At 40.2% G+C, this 7968-nt stretch overlaps 1 pseudogene; it reads right to left on the bottom strand.

Annotated features, from left to right (window-relative positions):
• Nucleotides 1-4350: 4350 nt before the first annotated feature.
• Nucleotides 4351-6096, bottom strand: LOC102864173 (annotated as a pseudogene).
• Nucleotides 6097-7968: the final 1872 nt, after the last annotated feature.

The raw sequence follows: 7968 nt of genomic DNA, 5'->3' as shown, positions 1-7968 counted from the left end.
TCAAAGAGATGAATTTACATAGTGACTGCAGCAATCAGCTCAAGAGTCTCAGAGATTGTGAGGATGGCGCAGGATAGGTCAGGGTTTAGATCAGTATTTTTTTTCCTTTTGTGACTGAGATATTTCACTCAGCATAATGTCATCCAGAATCAGCCATGTATCATAGTGTTTTACAAGTTTATTTTCAGTGCTGTGTAATATTCCATTGTGTAGATGTACCACAATTTTTCTATCCATTCATTTGTTCATAGACACTTGCACTACTTTCATCGCTTTGCTATTGTGAATAATGCTACAATAAACATGGGTGCACATACAACTTTTTTGTCACAGGTCTGAATTCTTTGGAATATATTCCCAGTAGAGGTATAACTGGGAAAAATGGTATTTTTATTTCCAATTTTTGAGATAGCACCAGACTGCCTTCCATAGAGGATGTACCATTTTACATTCCCACCAGCAGTATATAAGCGTTCCAAACTCTCAACATCCTCACCAGCATTTGTTGTTTGCTATCCTGTTGAATTTTACTATTATTATTGGGGTCAGATAATAACTCATGGTTGTTTTTATGTGCGTCTCTCTGACAGCTGTGGACTTTGAACATTTTTTCATATGTCTGTTGGGTATCTGACTTTATTCTTTAGTGAAATGTCTAGTCACATCTTACATCCATTTTGTGGTTGAACTGTTTGCCTTTTTTGAGTTGCTGGAGTATTCTATAAATGAATTCCTTATCAGATATATCACTGTAAAGTCTTTTTTTCCCCCCAGTCTAGTCTGTGTGCTTCCTTTTTTACTGTTAGAGAAATCTTTTGATGTGCAAAAGAATTTTCTTTTTAAAAGTTCTCATTCATCTATTTTACCACACACAACCCCCCTCCGGTTGTAGGTTTTTATTACACTTGAGAATCTATTCATGGCATAGATTACAACTTATAGATTTGTTCCAAGTTTTTCTCTGATGAACTTTATAAACTTTGGGTTTACTCCTAGAAGATCCACCTTGAGTTGTTTTGTATGTATGGTGTAATATATGGATCTTACAAGGAGATGAAATCAGTCAAGTGGGGAAACGACAGCCTTTTTAACAAATGGTGTTGGCAAAATTGGAAAAGTATTTGCAAAAGAATCAAGCAAGACCCACACCTCACTCCATACAGAAAAACCAACTCAAGGTGGATCATGGACCTAGGACTAAAACCAAGGACTATAAACTTCATTACAGAAAAGCTAGGAACAACACTAGAAGTCCTAATCCACAACATAAACAGTCTTCCAAGGATCTTGAAAAACCTACAACCTGGAGAAGATAATGTAGATGAATGGGATCTTCTAAGACTCAAATCCCTATGCACATCCAAAAACTTCTACAACTGGGCAAAAAGGGAAGCCACTGACTGGGAAAAAGTATTTGGTAATAACTTATCAGATAAGGGACTTATATCGAGAATTTATTAAATACTTGAGCACCACAACAAGTTAAAGGTAAATAATCCAATAGAAAATTGGGCACAGGATATGAACAGGCACTTCACCGAAGACAACATTCAGATGGCTAACAAGCACATGAAGGAATGTTCAAAATTCCTAGCTCTAAGAGAGATGCAAATTAAAACAACTATGAGATATCATCTCACCCCAGTCAAAATAGCAAAATTTAACAGAACAGCAAGCAACAAATGCTGGCGAGGTTGTGGAGAAACTGGAACCCTTATTCACTGTTGGTGGGAGTGTAAAATGGTACAACTCCTGTGGAAAGCGGTATGACACTTTCTCAAAAAATTGCAAATAGAGATACCATTTGACCCAGCAATCCCACTACTGGGAATATACCTCGAAGAGACCATAACTGACATCCAAGCAGATATATGCACACCCATGTTTATTGAAGCTTTGTTCACAATAGCAAGGAGCTGGAAACAACCTAAGCCATCAAGAAACGTATTGATAGAAAGGCTGTGGTATATTCACACAATGAAATACTCCGCTGCATTGAAAAACAAGGAACTTATGCAGTATTATTAAAAATGGTTGACTCTGGAGAACATTATGCTGAGTGAAATATTCCAGTCACAAAAGGACAAATATTGCATAATGCCACTGCTGTAAAACAGGACTGACCTTGGGCCAGGTAGTTTTCCTCCAGATTCCTTTGTAAAACTGCATCCAGGGCAGTATTTGTTTGTTGAAATATAACAATTGGTATGTCATCATTTCCCATGTCTTTGTTTTTTTGCCAGTTTCTTTGGAGCAACTCAAACTTCCTCTTTCATCACCATTTTCTCTTGATTATATGTTGTTAGAATCCACTAGTGGCTCTGCAGAAGAAAGATGGGCAATCTCCTCTAATGCCATTTACTGTCTCTAAAAAAATCACTGGAGGGTCATATATGTGTAAGTTCTGACTCAGTGGTATTCAACAACAACAACATCAAATTGTCTAGCTTCTCTCAGCAAATGGTTTTCTCTTCTGCATATTGGAGATAATAAGACTGACTGACTATTAAATAAGCCATAATGCCTGACACACAGAACTCTAGCATATGACCAATCTTACTCATTTGCTGATAATGCCCATTTAATATCTTATAATTAGTTCATTTTGTTCTTCTCTCCAAAGATACACATTTATGATAAGAGAAGAGAACACTCAGGCATGCCTGGAAGACAGTAAATTTATCAATGCAACTGCCAACTGCAGAAGTGCCAGATCACCCATCTATGAGTGATCCTCATTAATTGGAGGTTACAAAATCTGACAAAGAGACTCTATATTAGTCAAGTAACTTGCTTTATCTACTTATGGCTAACATCACATTTGAATTGGAGAACAAAAATAAGAGTTAGTCTATTAGTAACATATAACACATGGACTCATATATTATGAGCCCAACAAAGCAAAAACCAACCAAATGTATACTGTAAGGAATTTTAGTCACAAGATCTGGGTTCACAGTTACATGGAAAGAGCTTCTTCAGAGACATCACACACATTCCCAAATCAAAGGCCCTGATCCAGTCAGGATGCAGAGATATTATACATCTCCTTTTCCTGACACAGATATTTAGTTAATCTTATCAAAATTTTCTCTTATATATAGGGCTATAGATAGTAGAAATATATATATATATATATATATATATATATATATATATATATATACACTTTTTTTCTATAAGATTGTACAAAATTATAATCCATGTCACTAATCATGTATATTTGTATATTATATCTATAATGAAATTTCATCTCACATACTTTAGGTATGTTGTTAGGAAGGTCCAATGCTTAGACAGACATCATGATGGGAAAGATAGAGAATCAGAGAAAGATAGGAAGACCCTAAACAAGATGAACTGGCACAATGACTGTAACAATGGCCTCTGGCATATCAGAAATCATGAAGATGCAGCAGGATAGGACTAGGTTCAAATCTGTTGCTCCTAGGGTGGCTATGAGTCAAACTTGAAGGGATGACACCTAATAACTACCAAAACGGAGTATGGATTGGTATATGTATTTACAACACATAGTATCTCCTAGAATTAAGTGGAAAATGACATAGGTATATAAAAATGAGTGATATTATAATGCCCTATACAGCCTAGTGGCAGGAAGCTGAGCTGCAATTCTTTTTTTTTTTTTTTACATTCAGCTTTGTATAATAAAAACACCTATTAACATTCATCACAAGGTACAGAAAACTTTAAGCCTCCAAGACGCCATGGGCCCAAATGGAAGCCTGAGGTCAGAACTTAAAACAGTATAGTAGAAAGGAAAAAAAAAGTTTGGGATAATTATTTTACCCCCTCTCCCGAATATACACACACAAAGGCCTTCCCTATCCCAATCCAACTGGAAGAAAAAAAAAGAAAGAAGAAGTAAAGGCAGTGATAATCAACATGCAGTAATGTGCAAATATGTCGTCCATTGGAATCCTTAAATCCTGGGCAAAGACTTGGTTTGTAGCGTGGCATACATGCTCATCCTATGTCCCAGTGTCCACCATTAGCAGGATTGCAGTTCCAAGTCTGCTGCTTAGGAGTGTATTGGTTTAACAAATTTATAACACTGATGTTGATTGTTAAGAGAGGAAAATCCCAAGTACCAAACAAGTCCATCCAATGCACAAATTCCTTTTTTTTTTTCAACAAAAAGTAGAAAAATAAAAAAAATACTCCCAATTGGGATTCTTGATGGCACTAAGAGTTAACACATTTCAGAGTTGTCAAAATGTAGTGAAAACCCTCCAACTGTACAACAAATGGAGAATTATTTCACTGTTAACTTTTGCCAGTTTTTGTGTTTGTCAATCTTAATTCTCGGTGGTCAGCCCATCCAGGCCTTCACTCCATGTCCTCATTTACTGGCTCGTCTTCATAATCTCTGTCGTTGTCAAAATCTGGACTATGGTTGGCTGTTGTCACTAAGGATAGAGGCCCTTCAGCTTCCTCTGGATCCAGTGGCTCTTCTTTGATATGTACAGGATGCATGGCTTACAAAGGGGATCGGCCCAGACTGCTATCACTCTCGTTGCTGTTGGTATGCTCCACTGCACTGTTCAGCTCTTCCCGGATGGCACTGGCTAAGTTGCCCAGAGTGAGATTTCCCATGGAAGAAGTAGTGTATAGAGGTATATACTATTCTCAGCCATTGAAGCCTGTAAAGCGGCATTGAGAGGTGTGCAGTAAGTGGCTGCTCTGCATGTTTTTAATAAGGGAAGGGTTACCACCGATCTTTTGTGGCCTTCGTTTTTGGAATTCTACTTCAGCCACTGTCCATACTGCCCCTTTAACATTTTCTACTCGCACAAAACACTTGTGAAGGCTAAGATTATGACCCACTGCATTCTTCCATGTGGCTGCATTGTGCCCAAAGTAAGCAAACATTCATGTGAACCAGTTATAAATTTCATTTAGTGTTAGCTGCTTTTCTGGAGATTCAAGAATGGCCTGCCTAATTAAAGATGCATATGTACATGGTGGTCTAACTTCTGCATTCTTATAGAACTCTTGGTTCTGTGCAATATCTGCTGAAGAAATGGGTACGTTATATTTGTCTGAGTACCGCCTGCGGATGGGCCCCACTGTGTGCATGCTGGTGGTGGTGATGACAGAGGGGCCTTGGGTGACAGGAGTGATGGGGGTGGTGGGGGTGGTTGGAGTATGAGGTAAGCTCTGTGGAGAAGCCTCGGATGCAGACTTGGAGAGTGTACACTTGATACCAGGTTCAGAGGCTGAGGGGCAGCTTTGGGTTCCGTGGACTTCACATGCAGTTGAGTCATCATAGCTTGCAGGCGCTCTTTGTCTTCTGCGAGCTGTAGCTCTAACTGCTGCACAACCTGCATTTGTACTCTGCACTGAGCTGTACTTCTATCATCCAGTGTGTGCTCACTGTTGAGATGTTTTAGAAATGAGGGGAAGTCTTCACATACAGCTTCGCAGCCGGGCCACTTGCACACACCATGCCCATAGAGAGGATGGCTATGGGGGTGCTCCTCATGCAACAAACGTTCGCTTTTGGGAGTGTGGGCGGAGAGCTGTGCATTGGTAGAGGTGTGCGGGTTCATTATTAAGGAGGTCTTGGAAGGGACTGAGGCGGAGCCACATGTCCTGGTCAGATCCAGACTGCTGTGACTGTTGCCTGTGGTCTCTTCTGCAGGGTGGGCACTTGTCACTTCTTTCCAAAGCTGCTGCAGTTCTGCTGGAATCATGCTTTGGGCAAGGGGCTGAAGGGGGAGGGCAGGCTACCCGGGCTGGATTGTTAGAAGGCCTTGGCGCTGCAAAGACAGGAGGTGCTGCTGCTGCAGCTGCTGCATCTGTAAAAGCTGCTGCTGAAAAGCCAACTGCTGGGGAGCCACCTGCTGCTGCTCTTTCGGCTGTTTTCCAGCATGTTGTTGTTGTTGTATGTTGAAGCTGCATCTGTTCTTCTTGTTTTTTATAAAACTCTTGAAGCTGTTGTTGAAACATGAGGGCTTGCTGCTGCTGGAGGAGAACCTGGAGCTGCTGAGGGCTCAGCACTTGTTGCTGGAGGATCTGCTGCATTTGCTGGGGAGTGATAACTTGAGTTGTCATCATAGCCACTGACACGGGAACCTTGCACTCTCCATGTAGCCACTGGGCGCGGAGGCGGAGTGGCCGCCAGGGGGCGCGGGGCCGGGCGTGGGGGGGTCGAGCTGCAATTCTTAAGGAACATGGTTCGAGTCCACTAGCTTTTCTGTAGGAGAAAGATGGGAAATCTCCTCCTGTTGATTAACTGTCTCTGATAACACACCAGAGGGTCAGCTATGGGTTAGTTCCAACATGGTACACAATAACAACATATGAACATGGGATAAAATATATCAAGGATTGGAAAATCACAAGAGAATCAAACCTGTCATTTCTCTCCCTAAAGACTATGATTAGTCACCCTCCATAGGACTGAAGTCAGCACTCATGATTAAGGTGCAAAAACACAACTGTCCAAACTGATCCAAAAGTCACTTGCTCGTGTAGCTGCAGCTGTCTGTGGCAGCAGACATTGAGACTGACAGCTCTGAACTGGAGCTTAAAGCATCTAGCCTACTTTTAGAGGTGAAACTTTGCCTAGAACAGTGTGTGGTGCCTGTGAAGCCTCAGAGTACCAGCATAACAATGTGGAAGTATCTATTTCGAAAGCTTAGCAAGAAAAATTGGTTTTCCTTACAGTCTCTGACTTGCCTCAATTTCCACAGAAGGCCTGCTAATATACACAGAGATTTTTCCCAGTTATAAGGATATTGTCAATACTTAACAACCTCCACCTCCCAGGCTGAAGGGTGCAAGCAGTTAAGACATAGAATCCACCATTCCAGATATGTGATCATCTGAGTGTAGGGCTGACTTTACTCGAATTTTCTCAAAATTAAGTACTAATGCAAGCTTGAGGAATAATACTTTATCCATAAGGAAGGGTATGACCTTTTGAAACTTTAAAATGACAGAAAAATTGAGGTGGAGTGTGGAGTGTGGAGGGAGATGAGAGAACTCCTAGGGACCAATCTTCTAAATGCAAATGTTGAGCACTCATAAGACTGAGTGAGCAGAACAAGATCATTCAGCAAGGACATTGGAGAAGAGAGGCAGGTCTTTTTCCCACATAAGATATATGTGGTACATTGTTTTGTTGGCTTTTGGGGTTTTTTTGGTCGGTTTTTTTTTTACAAAATGTATAATATTCAAAGACTTGGCCACCATCATTGGAGTATATAGACACAAAGCTAAACTATATTTGTTCTTCAACTCACTTTTCCAATTAACTCAATTTGTTTCCTAAATTCAAATCACCACTCAAACAAGCAGATCTGATAAGGTCTATATACTTGTGCTTTGTGGGTGAAACAACCAACAACTCATGGGGCTCTTTAAAAGAGAACATTTGTCATTTCTACTGTAAGAAGGAGACACATAATGGACATGGCACCTTCTGTGTGGCCCAGGCTATTGCTCACTGATTTATGTTTCCTAGTTATAAGGCTATTGTCTATACTTAAGTAAAACAAAGAATAAAAGTTGCTGTAACACACAAATAGATACTCAATGGGATTTTAATTAATTTTGGGGGAGTGTGTGTGTGTGTGTGCATGTGTGTATGAGAGAGAGACAGATAGGAAATGAAGGTCAAGACAAATGTAAAGTCTATGCAAACTAATAATTTGCATATTTTCCTATGGCAAAGAAAATTAAATTCAAAATCCACCCTGTTCCAAATTCTGCAGCATGCAATATAAAAGGAACACAAAGGCAGGTGAAGACACATCCTCAGGTGGAAAGCAAACAGGGTCTTTTCACTTTGTACCATTTCTCAATGACTCTGAAATTCTATGCACACAGCAAGCCCTGTTTTCCAGGACTGACATCGGGGTTGGGAGGAAACTGAGAAGGATGGGATAAATAATGTATACTGCATTGAAGCAGATGAGGGGGAGAACTGTTTAAAAGGGA

This window comes from Elephantulus edwardii, unplaced genomic scaffold (assembly GCF_000299155.1).
Source record: "Elephantulus edwardii isolate Elephantulus edwardi_28Jun2011 unplaced genomic scaffold, EleEdw1.0 scaffold00337, whole genome shotgun sequence".
Lineage (NCBI taxonomy): Eukaryota > Metazoa > Chordata > Mammalia > Macroscelidea > Macroscelididae > Elephantulus > Elephantulus edwardii.
Note: the sequence above shows the minus strand (reverse complement) of the source record. Positions and strands in the feature narration are given on the sequence as shown.